Source organism: Procambarus clarkii, chromosome 39 (genome assembly GCF_040958095.1).
Source record: "Procambarus clarkii isolate CNS0578487 chromosome 39, FALCON_Pclarkii_2.0, whole genome shotgun sequence".
In the NCBI taxonomy this organism is placed as follows: Eukaryota; Metazoa; Arthropoda; class Malacostraca; order Decapoda; family Cambaridae; genus Procambarus; species Procambarus clarkii.
In genome coordinates, this window is record NC_091188.1 from 5,772,135 (window position 1) to 5,786,381 (window position 14,247).

The following is a 14,247-nucleotide window of genomic DNA, read 5'->3' on the forward strand; positions in this document are numbered from 1 at the left end:
ATTAATAATGGCAGGTACAGAGCTTCTACTCCTTTCTTTAGTATCCATGGTGAGATTCCATCCGGCGCCACAGGTCCTATGAGGTTGACGTGATTTTGTTTTGCATCATAGGTGTTATAAGGTTGAGGTGCTCACATCTCACAATTGAGGGATCACAGACTACATAATGAACGTCTCATTCCTTAGTCGGGGAATACTTGAACAGACCAAGAGCTGGGACATGATGACGAAGTACCAACACCGGATGAACGGTACCAACCCTTTTGCACCATTGGGGAATCGAACACCGATCTTACAACAATCGAGGCAATGACTCTACTGACCATGGTGGCATCAGTGATAAATTAATGAATTTCACCTGATTATTACTCACACTACATAAGATCATTTTCTTAAATATCTCTGATTCTATTATATTACCTGACTCATATAAATGATTCCACAGGTGAAGGATGATGACTGGCTGGGTGACCTTCCTGGCGTGGGTGGTTGTGTTGCTGCTCTGTGGCGCTCCCTCACCGGCTCTGTCTGGTAGCTACCCTAATGCATCTGTCCTCTTATATGTTGCCGTAATATAGCAACAAAAGTTATAACCATACGATATGCATCTGTTTTCAAATCTTACAAAAAGTGCTAATGTAATATTAGTAAATGTAGATTTATATTAGCTTTCACCGTAACCTTCTCTATAACACCGATGTTAACACTGATGTCTCCTGCTCCCAGACGAGCCGCAGGAGATACAGGTGATCGTACGTGTCATCTCTCTCTCTCTCTCTCTTCCTTACAGAGAAGGTAGGGCGGCCAGGAATTCCTGGAGGCGGCGCCAGGCGGGCCAGACACGCCCAGATCAGTGGTGCACGCCGTCGTTCTGATGATCCTCATCTTTTGTATAAAAATAGTATTAGTTGTATTAGAGGTGGAGATGATGCCTGCGAACCGATCGCGGTAATATTGCAGTGTCTTTCTTGTAGACATATATTATTGACTATAATACAAGGAGGGGGGTTGTCCCAATGTTTCTAGCACGAATCTTTTCTATGCTTTTAATGTTCTTCACTAGAGAAGGAAGTTAAAAAATAAACTCTCCAAAGTTCCTTTTACAATCTTATACTGTTTGCCGCTATACAAGAGAGTGAATGATGGACTGTAAGGAAAACACAAATGATGCTAGGTTAAAAATTTGTTGAAATATCGCCTACTAAATTGATATTATTATTATTATCATCTCCATGCACTGTTAGTATGTTTGGGGATTTGATCTTTTCATGTGTGTTTATTTTCTTTCCAGGGAGCGGCATTTACTTTGAAGTTAGACAATGAGCCTGTTCGGATACCTCCAATCAGGTTTGGGCCCAGTACTCCATCCAGGCCAAGGTTTCCGTTGTGGCACTGGGACTAACTTCACGTCATCTGGCTGAGGCGTCACCTGGCTGATGGCGTTACCTGGCTGAGGGCATCACCTGGCTGATGGCGTCACCTGGCTGAGGGCATCACCTGGCTGATGGCGTCACCTGGCTGAGGGCATCACCTGGCTGATGGCGTCACCTGGCTGAGGGCATCACCTGGCTAATGACATATACTCAACACTTGCGGAGTTCAGAACAAGCAAAACTCCTCCAACATTGCATTTTCTATATATATAAATAAAACATAATAAAACGATACATTTCCCGTTTCTTTATTTGTGGTGAAGGTGGACCTGCCGGAGGGCGCCGCTGTTAGGCCAGTGTACTGTTGTTAGGCCAGAGTACTGTTGATAGGCCAGAGTACTGTTGATAGCCCAGAGTACTCTTGTTAGGCCAGAGTACTGTTGATAGGCCAGAGTACTGTTGATAGCCCAGAGTACTGTTGTTAGGCCAGAGTACTGTTGTTAGGCCAGAGTACTGTTGATAGGCAAGAGTACTGTTGTTAGGCCAGAGTACTGTTGTTAGGCCAGAGTACTGTATCTAGTACACAAGGCAACTATGAATTGTCCCCACCGTCTCATAAGCGTCAAATTTTAAGTGGTTTTGTCTAACCAAAAGCTATAGACGACAGGGTCAAACGTCCACCACGGAGGATCAATATTATGGAACTTATACTTTCATAAAGCACTGGGAATATGACGCTGTGATCTATAGCGTATATATTGACGTGCGTTAAGTGTGAGGACAGGAGTCTTTATCACACTTGTCAGTATAGTGATGATGTTCATTAAGAACCTTGTGGTGTTTAGTGATGACCTGGTGGTGTTCAGTGATGACCTGGTGGTGTTCAGTGTGTTCAGTGACCTGGTGGTGTTCAGTGATGACCTGGTGGTGTTCAGTGTGTTCAGTGACCTGGTGGTGTTCAGTGATGACCTGGTGGTGTTCAGTGTGTTCAGTGACCTGGAGGTGAAAAACATCTTTTTTTTTTAGTTACACTCAAAATCTTCTTGGGACATATAGACCCCTTAAAACATTACATCCAGTACAAGGTGATGGGAAATTCCCTGAGAAACAAGATTGTAGAAAATCCGGAGAGACGAACACTAGCTAAGGTTTAACAACAACTAATATTGCCTCACAAACTTTATATAATTCTATGACTGAGAGACAGAGATCAGATGAGACAAAATTCAGATCTAGACAAATAATCTCCCAGAAGGAATGTACTACTTTCTCTCGATGTTTGCTGATGATGCAACAATTGTAAAGAGGAAACATATGGTGGAGAAGTATAATAAGCTACAAGATGATCTGGAAAAAATTGAAAAACGCGGTCCCCAAAAAGTGTAGCTTCTAGACTTTAACACAGGCAAGTGCAAATTAATGTTGAGGCAACATGAATCCAGACGCAAAGTATCAAGAATCGAACATAGAAAAGTCCTGAAGAGTTGATATAACATCGAACCTGTCACTCGAGGACCACATCGAACCTGTCACTCGAGGACCACATCAAACCTGTCACTCGAGGCCCACATCAAACCTGTCACTCGAGGCCCACATCAAACCTGTCACTCGAGGCCCACATCAAACCTGTCACTCGAGGCCCACATCAAACCTGTCACTCGAGGCCCACATCAAACCTGTCACTCGAGGCCCACATCAAACCTGTCACTCGAGGCCCACATCAAACCTGTCACTCGAGGCCCACATCAAACGAATATCATTAGCTGCACATACAAGACTGACCAACATAAAAACTTCCATCAGAAACCAAAATACAGATTGATTTAGGACCCTGCATACCACATACCTGCATACCACATACCTGCATACTACATATACATCAAACCAGTCAGGTTTGGAATATGTGGCGAGAGCATCTAGCGGTTATTTTGTTAAACACGCATTAAAAAAAAAGAAACTCCAGAGGCATACCGATAGACAAGTCGAAGAGTTGAGAGAAATGAATTATGAGGACAAAATAGAAGACTTAATCTATGTCACTGGAAAGACAGAAAAGTTAGGAAAGATATTTTTACAATAAATGTCTCATTGACAGTGACGAGGTAGAGACAAGGACATATACTTGGAATTGATGCTACACAAACACAGGGGACACAGCTCGAAACCAAGTACCCAAATATGAAAGACAAACAATTGAAAGAATTGTTCATTGTCAGAAACAGTAAACAAAAGGAATGGATTAGAAAGTAAAATAATGTATGCGAACTCTATTCGCTGCTTCAAATGTATATACAACATATGAGAGGCAAGACAAATTAGTTGAAACTTAATAAGGGAACACACAATTAGGTGAGTACACATATACACTCGCACAAACACACGGGGCCCCACGAGGCAGTGGGGGGTTTCGCGGCTGAGTGGATAGATCTAGGGGGGGGGGGGTTGTAGTCCTAAGGGCCCGGGTTCGATCCCCGGTGGAGGCGGAAACAAATGGGCAAAGTTTCTTTCACCCTGATGGCCTGTTCATCTATCAGTAAATAGGTACCTGGGAGTTAGACAGCTTATACGGGTCGCTTCCTGGGGATATGTGTGCGTGTGTTTGAGAGAAAAATATATGTAGTAGATATAAAAGAGAAAACAAGGTTGGTTAGAGAGGCGGGGGTCCAAGAGCTAATAGCTCGACATTGCAGGCACAAATAGTAAACACACACACACACACACACACACACACACACACACACACACACACACACACACACACACACACACACACACACACACACACACACACACACACCTATGGGGCCTCGTAGCCTGGTGGATAGCGCGCAGGACTCGTAATTCTGTGGCGCGGGTTCGATTCCCGCACGAGGCAGAAACAAATGGGCAAAGTTTCTTTCACCCTAAGTGCCCCTGTTACCTAGCAGTAAATAGGTACCTGGGAGTTAGTCAGCTGTCACGGGCTGCTTCCTGGGGTGTGTGTGTGTGTGGTGTGTGGGAAAAAAAAAAGTAGTTAGTAAACAGTTGATTGACAGTTGAGAGGCGGGCCGAAAGAGCAAAGCTCAACCATCGTAAAAACACAACTAGTAAACACAACTAGTAAACACACACACACACACACACACACACACACACACACACACACACACACACACACACACACACACACACACACACACACACACACACACACACACACACACACACACACACACACACTCGAGAACTGTGAAGAACTCAACAAGAGATTCCAGGAGGTCTTCACAATAGAACAAGGAGAAGCCCCTGCACTAAATGAGGAGAAGGCTAACCAAGCTACCTTGGAGGAACTTGACCTCACCAGTGATGAGGTCAAAAGGTGTCTGTTGGAGCAGGATGTGACAAAGGCTGTAGAGCCTGACAGAATCTCACCATGGATACTAAAGGAAAGTGCAGAAGCACTAAGTGTGCAACTCTCTATGGTGTATAACAGGTCACTGGAAACAGGAGACCTACCAGAAAGTTAGAAGACAACTAACGTAATCCCACTTATGTCAGACCAATCCTGGAATATGCAGCTCCAGCCTATAGTCCATACCTAGTTAAACAAAAGACAAAGTTAGAGAAGATTCACTGCTCCGTGGGACCCCGTGTGTTTGTGTGTCTGTATATGTGTACTCACCTAATTGTGCGTTCCCTTATTAAGATTCAACTCACTCGTCTTGCCTCTCATATGATGTATATACATTTGAAGCAGCGAATAGAGTTCGCATACATTATTTTACTTTCTAATCCATTCCTTTTGTTTACTGTTTCTGACAATGAACAATTCTTTCAATTGTTTGTCTTTCTTATTTCGGTACTTAGTTTCGAGCTGTGTCCCATGTGTTTGAGTAGCGCCCAATTCCAAGTATGTCCTTGTCTCTACCTTGTCACTATATTGTAAAAATATCTTACCTAACTTTTCTGTCTTTCCAGTGCAACCCGTTCTCGCACTTGCTTATAGTCAATATTGGCTTATTTAATAAGTGCACATGTGACATACTAAGTGATTGCGAATATTTTAGTTTACCTTGAAAAGCTTCATAGAAAACACCGACTTCACCTAAAATTCTTAGTATGTTAAGATAAGCATCTTATTGCTTCTTATTTACAATTATTACTTAACATATCAACGGTATAGGTTAAGTAATAATTGTAATTAAGAAGCAATAAGATGCTTATCTTAACATACTAAGAAGGTTAGGTGAGGACGGTGTTTTCTATAAAGCTTTTCAAGGTAAACTAAAATATTCACAATCAATTAGTATGTCACATATCCACTTATTGAATAAGCCAATATTGACTATAAGCAAGTGCGAGAACGGGTTGTCCAGTGACATAGATTAAGTCTGCTATTTTGTCCTCATAACTCATCTCTCTCAACTCTTCGACTTGTCTATCGGTATGCCTCTGGAGTTTTTTTTTAATGCGTGTTTAACAAACTAACCGCTCCATGCTCTCGCCACATATTCCAAACCTGACTGGTTTGGTGTATATGTGGTATGTAGGTATGTGGTATGCAGGGTCCTAAATCAATCTGTATTTTGGTTTCTGGTGGAAGTTCTTATGTTGGTCAATCTTACATGTGCAACTAATGATATTCGTTTGATGAGGGCCTCGAGTGACAGGTTTGATGTCGGCCTCGAGTGACAGGTTTGATATTGACCTCGAGTGACAGGTTCGATGTCATAATATAAACTCTCCAGGACTTTTCTATGTTCGATTCTTGATACTTTACGTAAATTTGTCCATTTCATTGTGTAGCTTAATATACTTCTCCACTAAATGTTTCCTCTCTATAATTGTTGCATCATCAGCAAACATCGAAAGGAAGTAGTACATTCCTTCTGGGAGATCACTTGTCTAGATCTGATCTTTGTCTCATCTGATCTCTGTCCCTCAGTCATAGAATTATATAAAGTTTGTGAGGCAATATTTGTTGTTCATTAACCTGCGCTGGTATTTGTCTCACCGGATATTCTACTATCTTTTTTCTCAAGGAATTTCTCATCACCTTGTACTGGATGTAATGTTTTAAGGGGCCTATATGTCCCAAGAGGTTTTTAAGTGTACTCTGTACGTAAGTGTTTTTAAGTGAACAGTACTCTGGCCTATCAACAGTACTCTGGCCTTTCAACAGTACTCTGGCTTATCAACAGTACTCTGGCCTAACAACAGTACTCTGGCCTAACAATAGTACTCCGGCCTAACAACAGTACTCTGGCCTATCAAAAGTACTCTGGGCTATCAACAGTACTCTGGCCTATCAACAGTACACTGGCCTAACAAGAGTACTCTGGGCTATCAACAGTACTCTGGCCTATCAACAGTACTCTGGCCTATCAAAAGTACTCTGGCCTAACAACAGTACTCTGGCCTATCAACAGTACTCTGGCCTAACAAGAGTACTCTGGGCTATCAACAGTACTCTGGCCTATCAACAGTACTCTGGCCTAACAACAGTACACTGGCCTAACAGCGGCGCCCTCCGGCAGGTCCACCTTCACCACAAATAAAGAAACGGGAAATGTATCGTTTTATTATGTTTTATTTATATATATAGAAAATGCAATGTTGGAGGAGTTTTGTTTGTTCTGAACTCCGCAAGTGTTGAGTATATGTCATTAGCAAGGTGATGCCCTCAGCCAGGTGACGCCATCAGCCAGGTGATGCCCTCAGCCAGGTAACGCCAACAGCCAGGTGACGCCATCAGCCAGGTGACGTCATCAGCCAGGTGAAGTGAAGTTAGCGTCTGTGCCAGGCCGAAGGCCGTGGCGGAAACCATTGCGCAAATCTGATTATAGGTCTTCTATTGTTACTGATGTCGTGCGAAAAATATACCGCTGCCTGGAAAGAAAATAAACACACATGAAAAGATCAAATCCTTGAACATACTAACAGTGCATGGAGATGATAATAATAATATCAATTTAATAGGCGATATTTCAACACATTTTTAACCTAGCATCATTTGTGTTTTCCTTACAGTCCATCATTCACTCTCCTGTATAGCGGCAAACAGTATAAGATTGTAAAAGGAACTTGGAGAGTTTAATTTTGAACTTCCTTCTGGAGTGAAGAACATTAAAAGCATAGAAAAGATTCGTGCTAGAAACATTGGGCTAACCCCCAACCCCCTTGTATCATAGTCAATAATATATGTCTACAAGAAAGACACTGCAATATTACCGAGCTCGGTCCGACGGCATCTTCTCCACCTATAGCTTGAACAAAAGCATCGTCCGGGGCCTGTCTAGCCAGCCTGGCGCCGCCTCCAGGAACACCCGGCCGCCCTACCTTCTCTGTAAGGAAGAGAGAGAGAGAGATGACACGTACGATCACCTGTATCTCCTGCGGCTCGTCTGGGAGCAGGAGACATCAGTGTTATAGAGAAAGTTACGGTGGAAAGCTAATATAAATCTACATTTACCAATATTACAATAACAATTTTTGTAAGATTTGAAAACAGATGTATATCGTATGGTTATAACTTTTGTTGCTATATTACGGCAACATATAAGAGGACAGAGGCATTAGGGTAGCTACCAGACAGAGCCGGTGAGGGAGCGCCACAGAGCAGCAACACAACCACCCACGCCACGAAGGTCACCCAGCCAGTCATCATCCTTCACCTGTGGAATCATTTATATGAGTCAGGTAATATAAAATAATCAGAGATATTTAAGAAAATGATCGTATGTAGTGTGAGTAATAATCAGGTGAAATGCATTTATTCATCACAGATGCCACAATGGTCAAAAGAGCCATTGCCTCGTTTGTTGCAAGTTCGGAGTTCGATTCCCCGATAGTGCTAGAGGGTTGGAACCATTCCATTACTCCGTCATCATGTCCCAGCTCTTGGTCCGTCCAGGTATTACTCGACAAAGGAATGAGACGCTCACTATGTAGTCTGTGATCCTTCAATTGTGAGATGTGAGCACCTCAGCCTCATAACACCTATGATGCAAGACAAAACCACGTCATCCTCATAGGACCTGTGGCGCTTCCGGCTGCACCACAGGTCTAACTCATCACACCTGTAGTGTAGTATGAAAGTGCGTCTACCTCTTAACACACATGGTGCAGGTGGCTATCTTCAGGTTATCTTCCGATGATTTCGGGGCTTTAGTGTCCCCACGGCCCGGTCCTCGACCAGGCCTCCACCCCTAGGAAGCAGCCCGTGACAGCTGATTAACTCCCATATACCTATTTACTGCTATGTCACAGGGGCATCAGGGCTAAAGAAACTCTGCCCATTGTTTCTCACCGGCGCCCGGGAACGAACCTGGGAACACAGGATCACGGGTTCAGTGTTCTGTCCGCTCAGCCGCCGTCTGTGCAAGCACAATTACCATATAACACATATGGTACAGGAACCAAGCACCTTCATCTCTTAATACTTGTGGTGCAGGACACAAGCTCGCTTACCTCGTATTACCTGTGGTGTAGAACACGAGCACTTCTACTACATAGCACCTTTGGTGCAAGACGCAGGCGCGTCTACCTAATAACACCTGTGGTACTGGACGCAGGCACGTCTACCTCATAACACCTGTGGTACTGGACGCAGGCACGTCTACCTAATAACACCTGTGGTACTGGACGCAGGCACGTCTACCTCATAACACCTGTGGTACAGGACGCAGGCACGTCTACCTCATAACACCTGTGGTACTGGACGCAGGCACGTCTACCTTATAACACCTGTGGTACAAGACGCAGGCACGTCTACCCTATAACACCTGTGGTAATGGACGCAGGCTCGTCTACCCTATAACACCTGTGGTACTGGACGCAGTCACGTCTACCCTATAACACCTGTGGTACAGGACGCAGGCACGTCTACCTTATAACACCTGTGGTACAGGACGCAGGTACGTCTACCTTATAACACCTGTGAGACTGAACGCAGGCACATCTACCTCATAACACCTGTGGTACCGGACGCAGGCACGCCTACCTCATAACACCTGTGGTACAGGACGCAGGCACGTCTACCCTATAACACCTGTGGTACTGGACGCAGGCACGTCTACCCTATAACACCTGTGGTACAGGACGCAGGCACGTCTACCTCATAACACCTGTGGTACAGGACGCAGGCACGTCTACCCTATAACACCTGTGGTACAGGACGCAGGCACGTCTACCTCATAACACCTGTGGTACAGGACGCAGGCACATCTACCGCATACCATCTGTGGTTCAAGATGCTTGTACGTCTACCACATCAAGGCTGTGTTGCAGGATGCAAGCACCAATAACATTACAACCTCTCCTCTCAACTATTACTCATTCTCATTCCGGTCGTTATGGTCCTCAACGTACAAATTACAAAGTACTATGAAAAGTTGTTAGCACACAACTATCCCCATCTTCTATGCATCGGCAGGAGAGGTTAGGTGGGGGGCATGAGTGCATTCGTTACTGGTTAGGTTAACACTTTATATATAAAACTTTGTGTTCAAGTAAGAGACCCGGGCAGACCACGAGCCACTTGCCCAGTGTCGTCCAACACCGCGAAAAGTTAATTTCTTAAGGTGAGGCCACGAGCAGTCGTGGCGGCCCCCGGAGCGAGCGTGGACGTCGTGCTCCAGGGAAGCCTAGCGAGGAGCATCCACTTTGAGGTATGCTCTTAACACTGGCACACCGCCCTACTGACTACCCACTAAAATGGAAAAATAGTGCTACTAAAAAGGAAAATATGTATGCACGAAGGTTTTAAAAAGTTAAGTTTACCTTTTATCGTTGGTAGTCAAGTTTTGATGCCACACTTTGGTCTGTGTGTGTGGGGAGCGACCTGCCGGCTTCACTGGCGTCTCTACCTGTACTGTGCTGGCTGGTCTTGTGCTTAAATGTCTTACCGTGGACGTCAGTAGGTGGAAAAACTCGTTTCACTACTTGAGTCTCGAGGTTTCATTTGTTACTACCTGCAAGAATTTTCTTGTTTTCTAAGATCTTGTCTGGTGCTTATATTCACTCACCCGACTTTCTTTTGTTTTCTCTCCCGTAATGTAAGCAATATGGAGGTGCGCGATCATCGTTTCCTATCAGCGTTTATTTTTGTTTGTGGTTCACAGAGCCGCTCAGTTTTCTGGTGTTCCTTCATCCTCTGTTCGTTTGCTGGTTCACTCTCACCACTCACGGGCATTATTACCTCGTCCTACAGTGTGACTTACAGATTTCCACAACTTCATTGAAATGAAACGATCTATGAATCTTTTTCTTACTATCTTCCATTTGTTTTCTTCCATCTCGTCTTTGTTTTACCCCGTACAAAAGGTTGAGTACAGATATTGGTACGAAATTGTACATTGTTACAATAAAAAAATATATATTTGTAACATGGCATTTTAGAGCATTGAACAGTGGAATCGGCCAACAATTTAATATTCGACCCGGCCAGGCCAGGACGGCATGTTTTGGTCCATTTTCGTACCTCCTGATTCCCCCCCATTCATGTAAGAGCAATAGGTACACCAGGGAGTTAGCCAGCTGTTGTGGGTTGCATCTTGAGGACTACCTGTCGCTGGGTTTGACGACTTCCAAGAGGCTAACAAGCTTTCTGTCGCCGACGTCGCGATACTAATCCAATTATATGATGTAAATTCAGACCCGAAAACTGTCCAATAATATTCATGTGAGTTCATTCTTAAGTATATTTTAGACTATAAAAATTCGCGAAATTGTGCTTCTAACTAAAAGTCAAAGATTGTACTTTCAATCGTACAGGAGTATAAAACAGATGTCGTTATACTACGGCAACATATAAGAGAACAGATGCATTAGGGTAGCTACCAGACAGAGCCGGTGAGGGAGCGCCACAGCGCAGCAACACAACCACCCACGCCAGGAAGGTCACCCAGCCAGCCATCATCCTTCACCTGTGATGAAGGTGAACATTCCCGCAGAGCGTCTTGTTGGCGAGCTTAGTGCTCTCCCTTACCACAGCTCACATTGAATGTGGGCACAGAGCGCTCCCTTCCCACAGCTCACCTTACGCTTGACTCTAATATGTAAAGAGCTTAGTCATGTTTAGTTCAGGGCTTTAACTACAGAATTCAAGTATGTTAAAAATAACTGCAGCTCTTACTTTTACTCATAACTCTTTTAACGAAGGATACACATAGACAGAAAATTATAAACATACAAATCTCGCCGTTTGGCCACATTTTTCAGTGATGTGTGCTTAGAAAAGAACTTGTTCTTCATTAGGTAAGTTGCAAACCTGATAAGTTACGCATCTCTGAGTCTCTAGCGATGACAACACATTCGCTTCTGTTCAGTAATTCACTAAGATGGCTGATATATTCAACTTTGTCACATAGAAGCATCATTAAGCAGACAGCTGAAGTGACCGGCGAGTACTGCACTACCGTGGCTACAATATATGAGACTAGAACTCATTATCTAATATGCAGTGACTTTGAATGAATAAAATATCAGCAAATTTTGACAACATATTAGTTAGTCCTAGTTTCCCCAGGAGCCGAGAGTATGAGGCTCATGCACACTGGAAACTATTCTTACCACAGAAAACGATATCTGTGTTGAGTCTAGGGGCGTCAATCTTATCAGAACGATATCTGTTTTCATGTTAAATATTCAGTTTATGGACGCCTCACTGACTCCATTTGTCCTAATTAAGTCCCAGATTTTTGGACGGCAAATTACGAACAACTGCGGCAGGAGCTGAAACAGACCACAACGGAATACTCGGCCGTGGAAGTTAATACAAGCCCGATTGGGGACCAGAATTTTGTGGTCTTTAGCACATGGAAACTTTGTTGAACTTATATATATATTTTCCGAAATAATATCACTAGCAAACAAAATAGATCAATTAACAATGATTTTTAATGAATGATAAGCAAAGTTAATAATTTAATTCGACAAGGAAGAGTACAGAAAAAAAATTAACTCAGAGCTACACTTGCTACTATAGGTAAGCTCGATGATAAGTTACTGTAATTTCTTAATTATTAAATTTCTTAATTCATTAAAAATTAAAATAACAGATCAAGCAGGAAATACGATAAGTCAAAAGAGCTTACGAAGCTAAGATAGCCGGAGATGCAAACTTGACAAATAAATGTTTTTTCCAATATATATATATATATATATATATATATATATATATATATATATATATATGTCGTACCTAGTAGCCAGAACGCACTTTTCAGCCTACTATGCAAGGCCCAATTTGCCTAATAAGCCAAGTTTTCATGAATTAATATATTTTCTCTAATTTTTTTCTTATGAAATGATAAAGCTACCCATTTCATTATGTATGAGGTCAATTTTTTTTTATTGGAGTTAAAAGTAACGTAGATATATGACCGAACCTAACCAACCCTACCTAACCTAACCTAACCTATCTTTATAAGTTAGGTTCGGTTAGGTAGCCGAAAAAGTTAGGTTAGGTTAGGTTAGGTAGGTTAGGTAGTCGAAAAACAATTAATTCATGAAAACTTGGCTTATTAGGCAAATCGGGCCTTGCATAGTAGGCTGAGAAGGGCGTTCTGGCTACTAGGTACGACATATATATATATATATATATATATATATATATATATATATATTTATATATATATATAACGAAGATAACACAAATGAGCATTATGCTCAACAATTTAATGTTATCACAAAGGTGGCGCTAAAAAAAAAATTTTAAATCCATGAAGACGTTGAAGAAAACAGACTGTGTAACAACGAACGACACACTTAAATAGTTCGAGAGACTAAAATCCATCAAATCTCCTGGTCCTGATGAGATATTCGAGAGAGCCCTTAAAGAAGGTAAGGTCGAACTGATTCTGTCCCAACTACCTGGAGGGTCACTTACCTGGTCGATCACTAAATTTAAGAAGTCGGGGGGATGTTGGTTAACTCTTGCTACTTAGGAAGGTCGAAGAACACGCCATCAGAAGAAACATGCTGAATTGGTTCGGAGAATGCCTCACAGACATCAAACAAAGGGTTAATATGAATGAGTGAAGTGAGAGAGAATGGATGCTACTAGCGGTGTTCCGCAGGTCTCTAGATGCTGCAGTTACCAGTAATATCAGCAAGTATGCGGACCACAAAGAGATAGAGCGTGTTGTAAACATGAAAGAAGACCGATGAACTCAAAGGAACCCCACGGCCAATCACTAACCCTTTCCAGGAATAAACCGTCAACAGTTACCTTGTACTCAGGAACATATTTAGTGTTGGGTGAACAGGAATCATTTTTTAAGTTTTCTCAGAGCTCATTAATGCTTAATTCTTATGCAGTGCCTAGTAACTTGAGAAGTGCTTGCATCTTCCCTGCTCCAGACCTGTGTTCCAGTCTTTACTGAGCTCAAGATTAAATACGCAGCATGTTCGTTGCCTGGTTGTTTATCCCTCCAAGCTGTGTACTCTCAGAGCTTCGCATCCAATAAGTTTTATTTATTTAGTTCCATTTGTCTGGAACAGGAGAGTTCTTGAGTCACCTTAATCGAAGCAGCTCCACTGACAGTTAATAACAATATTTTGGTGTGAAGACTCGGAGATATCGATGCTGCAGACGAGAGCCTCAGGTTCACATTACACGCTATTCATGCCCGTGCCACCTCTTGGGGAGGCTTAATCTTCATCAATCAGGCTCACAACACCGAGGGTCAAGGTCAGTCACGCTAAGTCTCAACCATATATTCAGTCTTAGGTTGAGAACAGAAATATATAAAAAACTAATTAAATTATTTGAGCATTACCCAGAATCATGCTCAGTTCTTCTTCTGGAAAAGCCCGAATAAAAATAATTGCGTTAAAGATAGTCTTTACCTTGCGATTAGCAAATACAATTTTTTGTTGAAACCAGATATGT

General features: G+C 42.7%; 1 long non-coding RNA gene across 1 annotated transcript; it reads right to left on the bottom strand.

Moving 5' to 3' along the window:
• Positions 1-6,924: 6,924 nt before the first annotated feature.
• Positions 6,925-10,251, bottom strand: LOC138372507 (uncharacterized). The gene is made up of 4 exons (XR_011230878.1): positions 10,134-10,251; positions 7,941-8,026; positions 7,584-7,696; positions 6,925-7,241 (listed from the first exon to the last, which is right to left on the bottom strand). It is a non-coding gene; the product is annotated as an uncharacterized lncRNA (long non-coding RNA).
• Positions 10,252-14,247: the final 3,996 nt, after the last annotated feature.